Genomic DNA, 21,677 nt, shown 5'->3' with positions numbered 1-21,677 from the left:
GTTTTGGAATATTTCTTATCGCATTCTACAGCTGCATATTTCAGCATATGTATGAAAATTAGAAATGAAATTTTTTTTAGATTGATTTTTGCGCTAATTTGCCAGGCATTTAAAAGAAATGTATTTACATTTGCTACAAATGTGTTTTATTTTATTGCATGTAGCAATTTTTTTTTTTTTTTTTTTGCAACTAGGATATGTATATATTTAGAGTGAGTTCTTAGTGTTTACTTGAAATAGGCAGTAACCTGTTACCCAGAGTTTATGTTGTGTCTCTTGGCTCTCACAAATAACATTTAAATGTTTGAGTATGAGCTTGGGATCACATACTTTCAGAATTCATGAGCTCTTGGTCAGTTATAGTTTCAAGTTTCCTGGGAATTTTCTGTTTAAGGTCAGATGTGGCTCTAAATTGAATTGGATAATCCACAAAAGAGGTACTTTTGCAACCACAAAACATGGAGAACATTCCAAATAATTTGTAGTGTGGGCAGCCCAGCATGGTTTACTGTTTAGTTGGCTTGAGGCGGTGTGCCATTCTTGTAAAAAATGGTTACTGAAGCTGACAGACAGCAAGCTGTTTCAGTCTTTGAGTTTGACACATAGGATTAAGTGCCTTTTACTTTCTACTATGCCAGTAAATAGGGACAAGATTGGTAAAAGTAATTTGTTTCCAGTTCTGTCTGTATGTCAGAAGATTCAGAAAACTCAAGCATGAAACTCTAGCATAATGTACTGGAAACCTCATTCATGTTCTTTAAAAATGTAGTGAAGAGTTGGAAGATTGGATTTTAACATAGTTTTCAGGTCTTGGGCAAGAGTATATGTGCTTTTACAGTTAGGGTAACCTAGAGGTCACCTATTGAAATTAATAATAACACTATTATTTCAGTATTTCTTTCAAGTGATGATGCTAAACAAATTCTATCCTCCCAGGTCCAATTTAGATTTAAAAAACATCCTCAGCCAGATGCTGTGCCAGTCACCTGGCATACATATTAATTGATTCTTAGATAATTTTCATTCGAAACCATTATGTGTCATTATACTCATAAGCTTTATATACCTTTTGAGGTTTTTGCCCAAAGCTTCTTAGTTAACTTTTTTCTCTCAAATATAGACTTAGCCAAATCTACACTATTAAAGCATTTGAAAAATATTTTAGGCAAAGTTTTTTATGTGAAAACTTCTAAGGATCTGCCTTGCGGAGGTGGCATAAAAAGGACACGGTTCTTTATTCTAGCTGTAACCTTTCAAAGGGAGATGCTGTCACCTCTTCCTATTATGTTTTTAAACAAAAATAAATACATAGGTAATTTTAGAGAAGGAACATTTACAGGCATTTAAAGATGCTTGAAGAATAAGGATTTCAACTGAAAGTTACATAAGAATCATTTAACATCTATGGCCGAAGGGTGTCTGTGGCAGGGGTTTTGATCTGAGTCGGTACCGGGAGGATGTCCATTCTAAGGGAGCTGAAGTGTAAAGGGGCCGTTCCAGGCCTAGTGTCCATTGCCGTGTAGAGAGGAAAGTGTTTGCATAAGTGTTTACTTAGCATAAAATTTATTCTTTTTATCATTTTAGCTTATTTTTCCATTTCCTCCAGCCTATATATGAAGTAGGCCATCTTCCTGCTCTTTTTTGTTTAACCTTGCCCAAACCGATTGCTTCTAAAGTTTCACACTGTCTAGCACTAGCAGAAAGCCTGATTTTTAATTCTTTCAGCTCATTCCCACCTGGTACTTCTTCAAACATCTTTCCTTCTTCTGAATTATTGAGTTTTTTAATGATATTTTATGAGTTTTGAATATATTTCCCTCATTTTCCATAATAGGACTTGGCTAAATTTACTCCTACTTAAAGGTATAATATGTTGAGAACTTCTCATTTTTGTTTCCATATTTTATGTATAGTTATAAGTTTTCAAATCTTTATCTGTATTTTTTATTTGTATGCTGTAATAGATATTTTTTCTTATTATGGAAGTAACACATGTTCATTATAGAAAATTTTGAAAATCCAGACAAGAAAACCAAAACCAAAAAAAGCAGCAAGAATAACAACAACCTAAATAAATAAATAAATAAATAAATGAAGGAAAGGAGAATTATGCCCAGAAATAACTATGGTTAGCATTTTGGTGTATATTTTTATATATCAAAAATACCACTATAATATTTTAATTTCTAAAAATGACTGTATATATATTTATTTCTCTAATTTTCATGCAGAGATGAACCACATTTCATATCATGGAATGATCTTCTGTAACACATTTTGAATACTGAATATTATTTTATTCCATGTACATATAATTTATTAAGGTTGTGCCGCCATAATATTAATGAGGTTTTTCTTTTTTTTCTTTCTGTTATACAACAGTAAATATCTTACAGCTCAGTTATTGTACACCTTGTGGTTATTCCCTTTGAGAAAGCCCTTGTAGTTGAATTTTTGGGTAGAGTTAAAGGGCATTGATGTTTTTTATTGACCTCAAGACACTTTATTATTCACCATATAAAACCCATAGACTTAATCATAGTTTTTCTTGATTACTGTCTACAGTTTTGTTTTTATTTTTTTGTTTTGTCAGTGTAATATGAACATTCAAGTGAGATAGGATTTGGACCTAGACCTGACCAAGTAGGGTTTTAGCCAAATGAAATAACCCTAAGTATTTATAAAGACTCACCTGCAAGGTCTTACCTCAACACGACATGAACAGGTACAGCAGTTGCTAGTGTGCCCTGAGACTGTCCTCCCTTTTTCACTCTTAGTGTCTTTGCTATATTACCGTAATCTGACCTCCTGCCCACACATCCCTAATTGCTATATGGTTGAATGAGTAAATACTGTTTCCTATATAGTTAACTCTAAGATTTAAAAATATTTTCAGCCAACTTGTAGACCCTTAACATTTTGAAAAATATTGGAAGGTTTTAATATATAGGATTTAGTTTTGAGCCCTATGTGTGTATATGTCTAATATTTACATATCTATATTTTACCTATATATTTATATCTTTCTCTCTGTCAAAAACACAAAACTTTATTTTAGCTGGAAATTACTTTTTAAAACCAGGTAAGTATCATTCTGGCCACCACAAAAGCATGATCACTTCTAGGAACACAACTACGTATATGAAATGGAAAAGGTCATGTGTGAAAACTGAAGGACTGATCTTTAAATGTAGAGAGAAAATCTCTCCTTCATTTTTATATCTTTAGCTATCAAACATGACCCTAATGAATGAAGGGTCTTGTGTATTTTCACGTGTAGTTTTCTTTTTAGAATTTGATGCTGACCATAAAAGAGAAAGTAGACGTACACACACGCGTGCGCGCGCACACACACACACACACTCTCTCTCTCTCTCTCTCTCTCCAAACAAACATATTTTCTGGGCCAGTATTCTTTTTTCAGACATTGTCTTCTCCACTGTGAAAGTCTCCTTTCCTCCTTTCTCTAAGTCACACTGAGGTTCTCTGTTCCCTTAATACCTAGCTCTTTACCTCTGTTTTAGCCCATGCTGTTTGACTTAATGTCTTTTTTCTCTGATACTTGTATAACAATATAGGGTTCTCTATAAATTAGGATCAGCTGGGTAGATCTTTATTCTGACTTTCAAGTTGAATCTATGTTCTTATGTTTTTACATGTGTCTCTTATAAATAGCATATAACTGTATCTTTGCTTTTAACAAGAATGTAGTCTCATATTTAGAATGACGATGGATTGTTTGGATTTATTTTTTATTATACTATTACGTGTTTTTTGTTTTTCTTCTCCTGTGTCTTTCTATTCCGCTTTCTTGTTTTTTTTTTTTCTTTTGTATAGATTGATTTTCCACTTCTTTTACTATTTTTATTTTTGGGTTGTGAGATTGGCTATAAGCTTTATATCTATCCTGTTAGTAAGCACCAAACAATTTTACTATGCATGTTCATCTTAGTCTAAAGTTAGTGTCTTTGCCTTCTGTCGTGAGCTAAATTGGGTCCACCCCCAAATCCATACATGTGAAGTCCTAACCTCTATGACTGTATTTAGGCAGTGTTTGCGGGTAATAAGGTTAAATGAAGTCATAAGAATGAGGCCCTAATCTAGTAAGACTGGTGTCCTTACAAGAAGAAGAGATTCCAGAGATCTCCCTCTCCCTCTCTGTGAAGTATGCAGAGGAAAGGCCACGTGAGGACACAGCGAGAAGGTGGCTGACTATAAGACAAGAAAGGTCTCACCAGAAACTAACCCAGCTGACACCTTGATGTTAGACTTTCAGCCTCCATAAGGGCAAGAAAATAAATTTCTGTTGTTTAAGCCACCGATCTGTGGTATTTTATCATGGTAGCCCTAGCAGACTTAGTATACTCTCCTTTTTTTAATTTGCAAATTTTTCAGAATTTTTCTTTTGCATTCTGAGTTTTAAAGTCAATCTTTTTGTATTACTGTTTTACCACATCTTGCATAAAGAGGCACCAGAACAGAAATGATCTTTGTAGCTCAACTACTAGGATTTCATTCTGGTAAGATCTTGGTTCATATCTAGATTCTAGGTTAGAATAAAGTTCCAGGAGAAGACCCTTCTGGTAATTATTATTACTTTTTTTTTAGGGGATAGACAGGGAGCAGTCATATACAAAGCCACATTAGGTAAAGCATGTGTTTAGTTTGTGGCCCTTGTAGAAAAGGAATTTTCTATTTAGCTAATACAAACTTGAGACTTAGAGTGATCATTTCGCTGAATGCTGTCCCTCCCAGAATCTGTGTTAAATTCTACTTATTCCACCCAATTTCAGCATTATAAAAATTCCGCATATAAGAATTTTCTCATTTGATTCACCAGCCATTAGGCAAACTCTACATTTGGGTGTTCAAAGTGCAATGATTTTTGCCATAATTGAATATATATTGAGTACACATGCACACACGTACACAAACACACACACATGCACATGTACACACCACTCAGTTCTGGTATCACTTTTTCATAGGCCAAATGTGCTAGAAGAAATCAAATAAGAAGTGGTCATACATGAAGTATAATAAAACTAGAAAAATTTCACCTAAGTATAAGCAGTATTTAGTGCTCTTCTTTCTCCTTTTTTTTTGTGTAAGCAAAAATTTGGGAATTGCAATTCCGACTCGTGTACAGTTGACATTGAGCCAGTGAATTCTGTGTGGGTCCTGGGTGATACAGGTCATACGTCAGTTGCATCAGCGCTTTGTGAACTTGCGAAGCTTTTACTGATGCTTTGATCTTTGGTTAGGGGACTAGAGGACTAGCAGCAAGCACCTTACTGAATGGCAGGATCATAGACATATCATCAGTGGGGAACCCAGTAATAAACAAACAGCACAATGTCACCGCACATTCTTTCTCCCTTGTGATTTTGTGATGCATGATGAGAAATTGTTCTTTGGTGTGTAGAATACAATCATTTTTCACTGATTTTTTTTTCTCATTTCTAAAGGTTCAAAGTGATTATCGCAGATTTTCTTTAAAACACGTCTTTGCTGTGGCATGACATTTTTGGAGTGGGGAGAAAGGCTGCTTTTGGGAGGTGATACGTGCAGTACTTTGACAGTTATGTAACCTTTTATACTAGAGCGATTCTTCACCGTTGTTGCATGTATTGCAAACTTGATTGAAAATTAAAATTTAGAAATAATAGAAATGAAAAATAAAGTTGGGTTATAGGAGATAATTTTATTTATGAATTCTGCTTTATGGCAGGATTTAGTAGCGAGCCTTCAGTTAGTGAGCTTTCAAGAAACATTTTTTGAATTTAAAGTTATTTGTCAACAGTTTGGTTTTAGAAGACTTTTTTTAGGAACACATACATTTTGTAAAATTTTATTCTTGCAATGAAAGATTCCTGCTTTTTGTTTTTATGTATTTATTTTATTTTACCTCTTACTCCCTATGACCTACTTTCTTCCACCCTTTCCCCACCAAAAAATAAAACAATATAGCATAAACTATAACTTCAAAACCAAACATATTAGTCTTTGATGTAGTACTTTAGGATTCATCTTAGTAAATAATAACATAGAGTATGAAATTTAGATAATGTTGTAAGAAAACATGGGCACATGTATATAAGGAATTAAGTTTTCTCTGTTTTCAAGGAATTTTATTTCATGGCTCACATAGCATGGTGTAATCCAATGGGTTTTTCTTGTTTGTATATATACTTATGTATGTTTTGTATGAGGCAGGTTTTTTATTTTTTTTTTTGAGAAGCAGGATCAATAGAAGATATTTTTGAGTTTTTAATAAGGAATTGGCTCATGCGATTATGAAGGCTGAGAAGTCCAATGATTTGCCAACTGCAAGTTGGAGACCCAGGAAAGCCAATGGTGTAGTTCTGAGAACTGGAGGGCTGATGGTATAAGTATTAGTTGAGGGTAGCTGAGTTTGTCCTAGCTCAAACAGTCAGACAGAATGAGTATTCTCCCTTCCTCTGCCTTTTTGTTTTGTTCAGGCCTTCAGCAGATTGAAGCCCATTCATGTGGAGGGAAGGCGATCTGTTTTACTCAGTCTACCAATTCCAGTGCTAATCTCATCCAAAAACAACCTCCCAGACACACCCTGAACTAATGTTTAACTCAGGCACTCTGTGTTCCATTCAAGTAGATGTGTAAAATTAACTATCACAATGAATCCATTAGACTTGTGAGTTATATAAAAGATCAGGAGATATATCTGTTTTGTTCTTCATTGTATTCCAGGCTTAGTCAGAAGCTGGTTTAGAGCAGGTTCTTAATAACTGTTGAAGGAAGGAAGGACATAAATTTAAAGAAGTGTATAAGTCAAGTCAAAAAGTATATGTCAAAGATTTATATAATATACATGGGTAGTATGGTTGAAGACTGAGTATCCTAGCGAGATATGATAGTGCTATCAGTTGGCACATGATGACTCTGTTGACATTTCCTTTGTCTTTACCTGGTGGCCATTTTGAAGACTAAAACTAAAGTATTACTTCATAGATTTTTGGACTCTAAGTATTTTAAGTATGACCTTTAGATTTTTCAGAATTTTCTTGTTAACCATAATTATTTTGATCATGGCAGTGAATCAAGGTCAGAACAGATTTGCCATTATTTCTGAGAATGAGTCAATGCTGCTCTTCAGCAATCCTATTTCAAAATGGCATCAAAGAGCAGAATGATCTTTATTTCTGTGATGCTCGTCTTACATTATTTTCTAGCTTCCCACTCATGAAAAGATTTATTACAGCAATTCTCCTTTACTGCAGGGGTATGTTCCAAGACCCCCAAGTGGATGCCTGAAAACACAGATAGTTCCGAACCCTACATATAGTATGTTTTTTTCTATACATAACTACCTTTGATAAAGTTTAATTAATAAATTAGGCACACTAAGAGATTAACAATAATAACTAATAATAACAGAGTAGTTATAACAGTATACTGTAATAAAAGTTATGTAAATGTGGTCTCTTTCAAAATATCTTACTGTACTATATTTATCTTTTCACTTAAAGGAAGCCCTTTATGGTTTCTCTTTGGCCTATCCAAATTGCCATCATCACTATTCTTGTACGTTGTGGCCATTGTTAAGTAAAATAAGGGTTACTTGAATACAGACATCATGGTACCTCAACAGTCAATCTGATAACTGAGATGGCTCCTAAGCGACTAATGGGCAGGTAGCGAATACAGCATGGATACACTGGACAAAGGGATGATTCATGTCCTAGGCAGGATGAAGAGGATGGTGCGAGATTTCATCATGCTACTCAGAACAGCAATTTAGAACTTATGAATTGTTTATTTCTGAAATTTTCCATTTAGTATTTTCAGACCACAGTTGACCGAGGGTATAACTGAAACTGTAAAAAGTGAAACTGGATAAGGGGGGACTACTATAATTCCATATATCTCTTATGTTTATTGAAATTTGCTATGGGTTATGAAAGTTGCCTTGTAATGAGTTACATTTATATGCCACAGGACCAAGAAACCAAGGATTTTAGCATCCTTTAAAAAAGATGTGTGTGTGTGTGTGTGTGTGTGTGTGTGTGTGTGTGTGTGTGTATTTGACTATTGTGTACATAGTCAGGAGGTTTTTGAGGTCTCTGGTGATCTCATTAAGGTTTTTAATTTCACATTCTGTGAAATTTCTATTATATCATAGAAGCAGATGTGTCTGGTTGATTTGAGTGAGGCGAGGTGGCCTTGTACACTGTCCGAAGCCAAGAGATGATGCTTGACGCATCTCAGGCAGTGACGTTACCCAGATGTGCAGGAAGGAAGAGGAGACCCTGGTATAAACATATGAATCCCCCACTTGTTTTAGTAGACAAGTAACATGTCATATGAATCTCTAACTAGCACAGTACCTGGCACATGGTTGATGGCCTAGACATTTTTCTTAAACTAACTTAGATGGAGCTCTCGGGCAGTCACAGTCAGAAAAAAAAGGTGTTATTATGGAAAACAAGTAAGCTATACTAAACTTGCATCTGGAGACAGGAATAAACTGAGTTCAGTTGTAGTGAACTGTTTGTAGAAGATCTAGGAAAGAATATATGGACTTCCACCATGTTCGAAGTGATGAAAGAAAGACAGAAATTGTATCTCATTTGTTCTGAAAGAGACTGTTGAAAATGAGTTTTCTGAAATGAAAGAGAAAGAAGCTACAGTGGAGAAGGTCAGAGGAAGAGAAATGAAAGCATGTCAGAATCACAGTGGAATCTTGAAGTGGGAAACAGCTTTAAATTCAGTTTGGGGTGAGATACAGAAAATAGTCATTTACGAGGGTGGTGGATTAGAATCCTAAATGTCATTGAAGTGTCGATGTTACAGAGGACATGGTTTTCTCTTCTAGTGGTGTAGAAGTGCTGGCTCATTTACTGAGCACCAATTATGTGTCAGGATTATATTTGCTGTCTCATTTAACCCTTACAGCAGTTTCATGAACTAAGACACACTATGGTCATCTCTATTTTTCTGATGAGGAACCCAAAGAACCAAGAAATTAGAAAACCTGCTCAACGATGCACAGTCTGTAAATGGCAACCAGGTACTCTGACCAATGCCGAGGTGTACACAGCGGGCATATGGAGGAAGAGCATGAAAGCACTCAATAGAAAGTTTATTGGGGCCCTGAGTGACTTGACTTCCTCCAACGGCATGCCAAAATCATTTGTAGTAAGAGACAATGGAGAAGAAAGTGCCAGTATTTTTAGAAGTAATACCAGTATGATTGTAGGAATTTTCAGCTTTTATTAGGTAAACTTATTTTAAGGCCTTGGGAACTTTCATTGTACTAACTTTATGACTGTTACAGAAAAATTCTCTAATTCTCATGGAGATAGATGTGTGGGATCAGATGGGTTACAGAGTTGCTGAAGGAACAGGTTTAAAAAAATGGAGTGGCAAGCTGAGCTGTACCCAGAAATTCAAATGACTCTAAAACTGGATTTAAAAAAATAAACTTGCAGAATAGCAAAAAGATATGCAGGTTTTTTTTCTTTTTTTAAGAAAATTGTGTTGATTTCCAGGGGATGTTTGTGGGAACCAGCAAGGTGATTTAGAGATTAATATGAAAAGTTAGGTACTGTTATTTTAAATTAGTATGTAAATAATTGGAATATGGAGTACTTTTTAAAATAGTGACTAGCTAAATTACCATATTTAAATTTTGTGCTTTTGGGGATAACAAAATTATATTCTACTCATAAATCTGTTATGCCCTTTACCAATGAGAGTACATTTCTTGCATAATAATAACAGTAACACTTGCCTAAAGGGTAAGATACATTTGAGTAATTCCTCCTGTCATTTTCCAAATTTTTAAATATTATAATATGTTCTATCCGTGGACAACAGGCAGTGATGATAAAGGCAGGAAAATACTTATTTTGCTTCCTTAATGTCTTTTTTAAGAAGTAGAGTTTTTTTAAAGGAATATGTTTGTGATCATTGAAAAGAAATATTAACATATACATTTATAATATATGAAAATGTTCTTCAGGAACAATTTTTTCTTGAATATAAGAAACAACTCAATTTACATGATTTAGAAAATACAGAAAGTTAGAAAAAAATGTATCACCAGTAATCCTACTGGTCATAAACATCTGTTAATATTTTGATATGTTTCCTTACAATTTCTTTTAAAAATTAAAAAAAAAAAAACAGCAAGAACATTATTGTATATTCAGCTTTGTAGTCTGTTTTCTTCACTCAACATGCTCACATAATAATTTCCTGTGTCATTAAATAACTCTTCAAAAACAGCTTTAGTGGCTATACAACATTCTGTTATACGTCACATAATTAACTATCTATTTCCTTAATGTTAACCTTTAGGTTGGTTCCATTTTCTTGCTATCATGTACATGGAATTTTTTAACATATATTTAACACAAAATTCAGCTACTTCAAGTGTACAGTTCAATGGTGTTTAGTAATTTTACTAAGGGTGCAGCCATCACCATAATCAGTTTTATAATATTTTCTTCCCCCCTGTAAGATCGTTCATTCACATTTACAGTTAATCCTGCCTCTATCCCTAGTTCCAAGCAACCACTGATCTACTTTCTGTCTTATATAACTGAGCAGTCATATAAGTGGAATTATGTAATATGTGGTTTCTTATGACTGATTTCTTTTGCTAACTAATATTTTTGAGGTTCATCCATGACATAATGTGTATCTGCACTTTATTCCTTTTTACTGCTGAACAGTGTCCCATTGCAGAGACATAATACATTTTGTCTGTCCATTCATGTTGATGGGCATATAGGTTGTTTCCAGCTTTGCGCTATTAACTTTCATGTGCAAGTCTTTGTGTGGACATACATTTTTATTTCTCTTGGAGTCGAACTGCTGTTTGTATGAGAGTCTTGTGTTTAACTATTTGAGAAACTGCCAAACTGTTTTTCAAAGTGGTTCTACCATTTTACATTTCTACTAGCAATATACGAGGGTTCCTATTTTTCCATATCCTCGCCAACATTTGTTATTGTCTGTCTTATTTATTATGGGTGTGAAATATCTCACTGTGGTTTTCGTGTGCATTTCCCTAATGGCAGTGGTGTTGAACACCTTTTCATGTGCTTACTACGCATTCAGATGTCTTTGTTGAAATGTCTATTCATATCTTCTGTCCATTTTTTGATTGGGTTTAAAAATTAAGTTATAAGTGTTCTTTGCAAATTTGGGGTACAAGTCTTTTATTTGATATGTTTGTAGATACTTCAATCTGTTGCTTGGCTTTTAATTTTCTTAATTATATCATCTGTAGTGCAGTTTTGATGAGGTCCAATTTGTCAGTTTTTTCTTTTTTGGACTGTTCTTTTGCTGTCACGTCTATGAATTTTTTGCCTAATCAAGGTCAGGCAGATTTTATATGTAGTATTTTAATTACTTAAACTTTTAAAAAGATTTAAAAAAATATTTCTTAAGAATGGATCCTGAGAAATAAAAGTTTTAGATTTTGTAATATATTTGTTTTTAATAAGGTAAATTTTTTTGAAGTATTACATCAAACAGGGAGGTGTACAAATCATAAGAGCAGAGCTCACTGAAATTTGAAAAAAATTAATGCGTGTGTATGACTACCACACAAATTGAGAGACTGTTACCAGCATCTCAGGTACCCCCCAGAATCTCCCAAAAGCCCCTACTCTGACTCTCCTCCAAAGGTAACCAGTAATTATCCCACAGATTTATTTTGCCTCTTTGAATTTTATATAAATGGAATAATATTGTATATACATTTTTGTCTACATCTTTTGCTCAATGTTACATTTGTGATATTCACCCATGTGATGTGCTGCAGTAGTTTGTTCATTTTCATGGCTGTATACTGTTTTATTATATGACTATATCACATGATGATATCGATGAACACTTTTGCCTTTCTAGTATTTGTCTATTTTTAATGGTGCTGCTAGGAATATTTGTACTTGACTTTTGGTGCACAAATGTGAGCATTTATGTTGAGTGTATCCTCAGGAGTGGGATTGCTGGGTGATAGAGCAGGCATAACTACAAATTTATCATAAAAGGAAAACTGTTTTCTAAGACAGTTACCAATTTCTTCTTCCAATAAATATGTATGAAAGCTCCATGTGCACCACGTCCTGTTCAACACTTGCTGTTTTCTGTCTTTTTAATTTTTAGCCCTGCTGTTGGATTTATGTCTTACTGTGGTTTTTATTTGCATTGCTCTGATGAGTGATTGTGTGTGTGGGTGTGCGTGCACACGTGTGTGTATGTGTGTGGAGGGGGCTATTTGTATATCTTCCTTTGTGAAGTTTTTGTTCAATTCCCTTACTTATCCTTCAACTGAGTTTGCTTGTATTTCTCTTATAAAGTTATCAGCATTGAAAAGATGTGTCTGTATCAATTCAGGGTATGAGTCTGTTGTCAGTTAAGTTCTATCACTTGGCTTGCTTTTTCATTCTCATTATGTTGGCTTTTGGTCAACTCGTAAATCTTTCCTTTATAGCTAGTATATTTGATATCTTATTGGTGTCTTAAAAATAAACTCGATTTGGAAACAATTAATATTAGGAAACTCAAGCTAATTAGAGGCTGCTATTTGGTTGTTATGAGAGCTCTTCAGTTTCCTGTCCATGTTTATTCCAAGAGCGAAGGCCTTCAGAAGTCGTTTCCCTCACCCCACCGTGAGCCCTGAACACCAGCTTCCAGCCCCTTGAGACTGATGCAGACTCTGTTCTGTTCAGCCTCTCGGCCTCCCAGCTGCCTTTCTTACTCAACAAGCTTCTCAGCTGCTTTTAAGCTTTTGAGCTGCCACTTTTCAGGCTCTCAGCTTCTCAGATGCCTTGAGAAAACTTCTGAGCAGGAATTTTAGATTTGGCTCATGTCTCCAGGGGAAAAGTATCAATGAATGCAGAGCTACTTCACTTTTCCACACTTCCTTCTCTATGAGATCTTGGCCTTTCAGGTTCCCACTGCTTTGGTAGTTCTTAGATGCCTTCACAGAAGTTTTTTGAAAAATTATCCGTCTTTTTTGGATGTCTTTGGTAGGGCCATTGGCCTGTCACAAACTTGCCTTTCTTTTCCAGGAAAGAAAGTCCCTAGGAATATTTTTTAAGGCCATTGATAAAGTTTTTTTGAATTAATTACTGTACAGTTGCATGTGCATTGATGGAGTATTAGTTTGCCGAATTATTTTCATCTTTTCCAAACCTTTGAAAATTCACAAGGCAAATTTGTAATTTTCTTTTAATCTTCATTTTTATTCTAGTGAGAGACTAGAATAAAATGTTTCAAATGATAGTTGGTGTTTGGCATCTTTTCTTTATGATTTACCCATCAATCTCCATTATCTTTCAGTTATTTTAAAGTACTGTATAGCATTGCCTTATTAATAAATAAGAATTCATGCATCTTAAGATGAAGGATTATTACCTTAATTAATTTAAAAATTATTGGCTTTTCTATTGATCTTTATAATGTTTCAAGTTTTTGAAGGCAAGGCTTGTGTTTCTTGCGTACTCTTTCTTGGTAGCTAGTGCCTGGTATATAGTCTCTGTAACATGAAGCAGATTGCATTAAAAAATAATGCAGAGATATGAGCAGTAAGCTCTTGAAGATTGTTTCCTGTGTCAAGCTATGTTCAGTGATTATTCACTGTGAAAAATTTCTTTAGTTATTGATTTATATCATTTCATTTAGGAGCATGGCCTCAAGTCTAAGGTCACAAAGCATCCCATTTTTGACTTATACTCTCTCACATCTATCCAAATCACTAATGTAGGGTCAAATTCTTTGTGATATACCACATTTATTGAGGATAAGTATGTCTTTTATAAATCTCCAAAAATGTAAGAGGGGAATTCTATGTCTTACGTTCCTCATATGAAGGTAAATTGTCATTGCCTGAAGCATCGTATAAATGCTGACAAGCAACCTTATCAGGTGCATTTTGAAAGAGTTTAAGGCTAAGACAGTTTTAGACTGACTTCAGAATTCTAAAGCATGTGCATAAAAAATTTAAAATCTAAAGCATTCTCTGTTCACATAGTTCACCCAACTCTAACCAAGTGTTTGGATTTCAAGAAATCAGACAGTTTTAATTTTTTGTGAACTTTGTGAAAACAGTGGAAATTTCCTTATCATTTTAAGCATACTTTGTCTCTTTTAATTATGGAAATATTGCTCTCAGAAATGTCCTTGTTTTAGTCATTGCCCTATCTTTTTTTGGGTCATTTTATCAGCTCTGGATAAAACATGTCTGCTCTCATGCTGCCTCTGGCCCTCAGGGAATGGTGTTCTGAAGAAAAATTGAATCCTTTGGGGAAGGCTTGGTCTAAAAATAAAATTCTTAGGGTGTTAGATCAGGAGTATGGGCTGGACCTAGGGACATCATTTTTCACATCATGGATTGTAATATTAAATGGAGTAAAGTTCCTTTCTTTTTCTTCAGGCAATGAGGGAGGCAGCAAAGCATTTTGAAAGGAGCAGGGACTTTGGAACGAGGTTCCAATTCCAACTTCCCCATCAGCTGTGTAATTGGAGGCATGTCATGCTCTAAGCTGCTGTTTACTTGTCTACCAAATGGGGAAAATAACTTCTATCTCTGTGGTGGTTTGTTAGGATTAGTAATAATATATGTGAAGGTCTGATACATGGTGGGTATTTAAAAAATGGTAGTGATAATTGCACATCTTAATTTTTCCCCTTATTCTGGAATAAGACATATTTTTCCCTAATGTGTTGATGATTCACAGACTAGAGCCAGGTTACCTAGGTACTAATCCTAGCTCTGCTATTTATTAGCTGTGTGACCTTGGGCAAGGTACCTAGTTTCTTTACAGCTCAGTTTCCTAATCTATAAATGAGGATAGTTATGATGCCCACCTTTTAAAGTTGTTACAAATATTAATATTTGTAAGTACCAGAATAGTGTGTGGCTAATATGTAAGCACTAGGTTAGTTTTGATATATGAAAGTAAATACTCAAAGCCAACATTAGTTGCTTATAGTTACTAATACAGTTAATAGGATTAAAGATGGGACTGGAGGCTGCATTGCCACATGATAAATGATGGCCCATAGGTAAGAGAAACAAATTTAGTGAGATAAAAATTGGCAACTTCAGATTGTCAAATTCAGATGACAATCGTCGATCAGTAGGAATAGCAGAGGGGTGGAGATATACTTTCAGCTACTCTTATGAGAACCTATAGAGAAGTGTTCTCAGAAGAATAGTTTCTGCTGTGTCAGGAAAGAGACCAAGAGGAAAAGGAACGTGACTTGGGCAGAAAATACTTTCATGCAGCACTCAGCAATATCATATATTTTCTCTTTTGGTTGATTAAAAAATTATATATAATTACACATATATGTATATTACATACATGTATGGTATGTTTCAGATATAAAGTTGGAGGTTGGACAAGTCTATGGATTATTTTCTGAGTACCATTCAGTGTCATTGTGCATAAAATGTTTTTTTTTTTTTTTTATTTGTGTTGAATTAGCATAAGTAATACCTGAGTTGTCTTTTTTTTTGGTTGAATTTTTATAATTTTTTTTTCCTAAATTTCAGGTAATGCCAATCTTTACATAAGGCTTTGTTTTAAAATGAATTGAATGTCTGGTAGACTCATGCAGGTGTTGATGTATTGCCATTCTTAATGGCTTCTTACCCTTAGGTTAAAAAACCATAGCTATTGCTTAGAGAAAAATCAAACAAGAGAAGGTATCTTCAGCGTAAAACAGACTTGTAAGGGAGACTCAAGAATGTGTACATATCTATAAAATGAAGACTGAAACGCTTTTCATGGCAGTGACTTTCTCTCCTTTTCAAGTATTACAGGAATGTTTAACCCTTTTCCTGTTTAGAAAAAGAGTACAGCTCGGTGCTAGCATTCATTTAACATCACGCGTAGGAATGCTACATTTTCTAGGATTTGACATTTTTAGGGATCTAGAATTACTATATTTTGTAAATGGAGATACTACTACTAAAAACAAAATACTATAAATAGAAGGATGTTATTTGTTTCCAAAGACTATCGATATACTAGAGGGATACGAAAATAATAATAAAAGTGAGATATTCCATGGCAAACTTTGGGCTACGGTTAGGACTGTAATCTGAGTTAGCTTGAGGTAAAAGCTGCAGTTGAAAATGCTGCAGGTGAGTATTCTCCGGGTAAATGGGAAATGAGTTAAAAAGAGAAAGGATAAAAACAGACAAGTTTAAAAATTTCTTAGTGTGAACAATGAGAATCCTTTTACGACTGAGGATTTTTGAAAAGTTCACCACATCTTGTTTTCTGCAGACTTCCATTGGCCATAATAGGTATTCTAAGTTAAGAGAAAGATTCACAATGCTAAGTACAATGAATGGGGGAGGTAGAATGAATAGTTAAGTTGCGGCCCACACTTGTACTGTTTTTTCTCTACCTGCAAGTCCTACCCTGTAGAATAGAGCAGCCTAGCATTTTACCCCTGAGTTGAAGACTAAAGCCTTCTTTTCTCAAGAAATCAAAGGAACTGCCTGGGGGAGAATTGGAACTGACGAGGGGAGTGTATATGCCCCAAGTAAAGCCCTTGTCTTCTTGGTATTTGAAGCTTTACCCCTGCTCACCCTAAAATAAAGCCTGTCTTCTCACAAGTCCAACATCACACACACAACTCCCTGCCAGCTGCCTTATTATAGGAGAGACTATCAGAATAACAAAGCAGAGGAAACCAATAGCAGCCATAGAGGAAAAACCCACTCTGGTTTTTATTCAGAAATATCTACAAGATGTATTATAAGACAATCAGTATCACAAAAGAGTGGTAAACAGAACAAATATTTCTGGAAAAAACAGGTTAAGAAATGAAAAAGCATATAAAAGAAACTTTAGAAAAGTTTCAGTAAGATGACACCTGGAAATAACAGGATGTGGTGAAATAGGAACAATCAAAGAATAAGAAAGAACACTTGAAAATTAGACATTTGTTTACTGAAATTAAAAAACTTCAATGGAAAACAGTGCAAAAAAGGAGGCAGAAGACTTGAAAGAAGGGCAAAGAAACAGGCTCAGTCAAGTTTGCCTGATCTCTACATACTTGGAATTCCAGAAGATACAACAGAGCAAATGAAAGGTTGAAAATATCAAATAAATAATAGAAGCTTCTCTTGCACTCTGGGAAATAATCCAGATCTTCAGACTGATAAATTCTGCGAGCCCAGCAAAATGGATGACAGCAACTTTAAATTCGACTAATTGTTGTAAAATTTAAGAGCATTCAATGTAAACAAAAGTTCCTACAAGCTTCTAGAGAGAAAAGGGAGATTGTCAAGTTCCCATTTGTCTTTGAGAACTTCTTTGCTTTTCTGGTACAATAAGGTATTTCAGCCTCATCTCAGGCTTTTCCAGCCCTGGAGTCAGCCATTTTTCTGAGGAGCATTGGTTTCTATTAATGGTGTGTAGAAACCAAGACCTGGGTGCTCATTGTACCTGGAGTATTGTGGCTACTACACCCTTTCAGTGGATAGAGCTGGGTAAGGAGGAAATATAAATGTATATATGCTTTACCCCATGACACATACAAAATATTTTACCAAATATCAGTATCACTACTAACAACAAATATGCTAAGAAAATTTCAGACTGTCTTTGCAAGTTCTTTTTTGCCTTTAGAATAAATATAGGGCATTCTAAGGACATACAATTAGAGTACTAGTTCAGAAGATAAATTATTTCTTCAGTGTAGTTATCAATTTGATATAGGTTTACCTTCATTTATTTTTGTATGTATTAAACTGAGGGTTTACTTTTTTAATATTAATTTTTTAGTATGAAAAATATTTAAATGGTTCAAAAGTCAAAACTGTATAAAATATACTCAGAGAGAAACCTTACTAACATCTCTATCTTTTCCATCTCAATATTCTCCCCATTTTTTATCTATTCTTTTTGCAAAGAGAGTTTATTATATATACTGTTTTGAGCTTTGGTTTTGTCACTTTACAATATATCTGAAAATCACTATCAGTTTACTGAAATCATTAATCTTTCTGACAGTTCCATTATAATCCATTGGTGGATATATAAAATTCATTCACCCAGTCTCCTAGATGAGCACTTAGTTTGTTTTCAGTATTTTGCTGTTACAATCAGTATTGCAATGAGTAATCTTGTGCATATGTTGTTTTGCATTTGTGGAGGTATTTCTTTAGGGTAAATTCTTAGAACTGTGATTACTGGGTCAAAGGGTATATGCATAGAAGGTTTTGTTAGATATTGCCAAATTCCCCATTCAAACAGGTTGTATCATTTAGTACTTCTACCAGTAACATCTGGAGTTGGCTAATAGATTTACCAATATCAGCTATTTAAAAATTTTTGGTAATCTTACAGGTGAGCAGTAGTAGTATCCCTGAGAGTTTATTATTTGCCTTTCTTTTATATGGAGAATAGAGTTGAGCATCTCTTCATATGTTTGAAGGCTATTTGTGTTCCTTCTTGTGAACTGTCCATGTCTTTTGCCCCTTTTTTTTGGCTTATGTAAATACTCCTTTTATAAGTTTTCTTATTGATATGCAACATGCTCATACACAAACATGTCTACCTTAATAAATTTTTAAGTTGTACTCAGGTAACCACAAATAGATAAAGATAGAGAAGATTACCAGTTCCCAGAAACTCCCCCTGAGCCTCTTCTCATTCTTAACCTCCTCCCACAACAAAGGTATCTACTATTCTGACCTTTATTATCATAGGTTAGTTTTTCTTGCTTTGGAATTTCATATAAAGTGGAGCTATTCAGTACAACTGGTTACTTCTATGGTCAAACACAATATTTTTTTGTTGTCATATGTAGTAGTAGTTACTATTGTTATTAGTAGTAGTGTGTGTATTTTGTCGTATGAATATACCAAACTTATTTAACCTTCTATTGTTAGTAGACATTTGGGGATTTTTTGGTCTTTGGAACATCCTTGTATATATGTTTTGGTATGTAAATACTCAAAGTTATGTGCATGTTTAGCTTTAGTAGTACAACCAACTAGAAGTGGCTGTACCAGGCTACACTCCCGCCTATACTTTGTTAGAGCTCCAGATGCTCCAAATCCTCGGCAGCACTTGAATTGTCATGTTCTTCTTAATTTTAGCTGTACTAATGGGTATGTAAGTATCATTTTATTGTAGTTTTAACTGTATTTCTTCCATGACTAATAATATTACTTTTTCATATGCTAATTGCATATTTGAATATCCTGTTTTGTGAAAAATGAAATATTTTGCTTGTTTAAAAATACTCTGATGTGCCTGTCTTATTACTGATTTATAGGAGTTCTCTATGAATTCTGGATGAGTCTTTTGTAATTATCTTCTCCCTGTCTGTAGCTTGCCTCTTTACCCTCAGCGATGTTTTTTGATGATCAGAGGTTGTTAATTTTAATGAAATAACATTTATCCATCTTTTCCTTGAGGGTATTACTTTTGTGTCTAGATACTGCATTTTTGCTTATTATTCTGATATTATTCTCCAATGCTATCTTCTAGACCTTTCATATTTAGGTCTAAGTTTCCATCTGAAATTGATTTTTGCATGTGGTGTGCATTAGGAGGCAAGGCTCATTTCTTTTCTTACAGATATCAAATTGATTCAGCACCATTTATTGAAACACTGTTTCTTTCACCATTGAATTGCAGTGACATCTTCATTGTAAATCAGGTGACACTATATGTACAGGCATATTTCTGGTCTTTTATTTTCAATTAGTCGTTTTTGACCCAATGGAAAGTTTAGCAGTCTTTTAAACTTATGTAATAAAACTGTGCTGTTTGACAAATAGGAAATAATTGAATCAAAGCTCTTTTCTTCTTTGAGTAAAACGCTTGTGTCATTTTTCTGGTTCTCTCTTGTGTTCTAGGAATATGGAGTTCATTTTCAATGAGAGCCTAGGGCATTTCAAAAATGTCTTAAATGAGGAGAATTAGTAAATAAATTAGTAAATAAGCATTCACCGAGAACTCACTGTGCTGTGTGCCCGTCCCTGGGCGAGGGCATAGGGAAACAGGATTGAATGACACAGTCTCTGTTTTGTTTTGTTTTGGTTCTTTTTGCTTATAATTGTCCCTCTGTGGTCATTAAATATTTTATAAATATTTTATAAATATTAGAAGGTATCTGGAAGTTCATTTCTACATATTTCTATGATTATTTTTCTACTTTCTTCTTATTTCACAAATAACATCAAAAATACACATGGAACTTCTGCTTCCATCAAGAGAGAGTAGCCCCATTCTTCCTACCTTGTGGACCTAACATAATAAACAAGCGTAAGACATCTCAGAAAAAATGGAAAGAAGGCAGCTCCCTTGTTGGGACTTGAGGGGAAACAGAGCAATGAGTTTCCTGGGTGTCCTTATTGCCTCCAGTAATATCACAGTGCTGCAACCTGGGCACAAGAAAAAAAAAAAAAGCTTGCTCTTCCTAGCCAAAGGATGGAGAAAGGGGTGGCTATACAACAGGAACCTTGGTTTTTTTTTTTTTTCGGTCAAAAAACTTCCTACTCTTGCGATTTTGTAGACATAACCGAGCTTATTCTAAAATCTAGATGGAAAAGCATAGCCCTTAAATTAGTTAAAACAATCTTGAAAAAGAAATGAGAGGAATCATTTTACCCAGTACTATATAGCCACATTTCCAAGATAGTGTGATGTTTGTGGAAGAGTGAACATGTAGAACAGTGGTACAGAATGCAACCTAGAAATGTATCTGCAAACTACACTCAACTGATTTTTGACAAAAGTGCAAATGCAATTCAATGGAGGAAAGATAGGCTTTTCAGCAAATGGTGCTAGAGCAGTTGGTCATACATAGTCCAAAAAGTGAACCTCAAACTAAACCTCATACAGAACATAAAAATTTACTCAAATGGACCACGGACTCAATGTAAAGTGTAAAACAATAAACCTAAAAGAAAAAAAAAATTAAAAAAATCTTCAGAATCTAGGGCTAGAAAAATATTTCTTAGACTGGACACTAAAATCACCATCCGTAAAAGGAAAAACTGATAAATTGGATCACATCAAAATTAAAAAGTTCTGCTTTGCATAAGGCTGTTAAGAGGATGACAAGATAAGCTATAAACTTGGAGAAAATAGTTTCAAACTACATATCCGACAAGGTAGTCTGGAGATATATAAAGAACTCTCAAAATAGTAAAAAACAAAATAATTCAGTTAGAAAGTAGGCAAAAGACATGAAGAGACATTTCACAGTAGATGATATACAGATGGTAAATAAGCCCATGAAAAGAAGTCAATGTCATTAGCCGCTGGGGGAATGCCAGCTAAAACTACAATGAGATATTACTACACATTTGCTAGAATGGCTAAAATAAAAAATTAAAAATACACGTTACTTAATTTGGTGTCAGGTTGACATTCTCATATAAATACAGATGTTATTCTAAACATTGGAGAGGATATACTTAAATTGGAGCAATAGATTCTATAATCGATTTAAAAATTCATTTACTATTTTCACCCATAAATTTTTATTTATTTGTAAGTATCATTTCATATAAAAACATGAATTAGAGGCTATTTAAATTTCTTCATTATTTACCTTGCTTAGGAACCAGTGAGGCCAACAACAAATCAATGAGAAAGCAATCTTTTCTGTGTTTCCCCTAAATTTTGCCAGTTTCTGAA

General features: G+C 34.3%; 1 protein-coding gene across 3 annotated transcripts in view; it reads left to right on the top strand.

Annotated features, from left to right (window-relative positions):
• GPR63 (G protein-coupled receptor 63) overlaps positions 1-21,677 on the top strand; it is a 47,814-nt gene that overhangs the window by 2,854 nt on the left and 23,283 nt on the right. The window lies entirely within an intron of this gene.

Source organism: Rousettus aegyptiacus, unplaced genomic scaffold, assembly GCF_014176215.1.
Source record: "Rousettus aegyptiacus isolate mRouAeg1 unplaced genomic scaffold, mRouAeg1.p scaffold_m13_p_1, whole genome shotgun sequence".
Classification (NCBI taxonomy): domain Eukaryota; kingdom Metazoa; phylum Chordata; class Mammalia; order Chiroptera; family Pteropodidae; genus Rousettus; species Rousettus aegyptiacus.
Note: the sequence above shows the minus strand (reverse complement) of the source record. Positions and strands in the feature narration are given on the sequence as shown.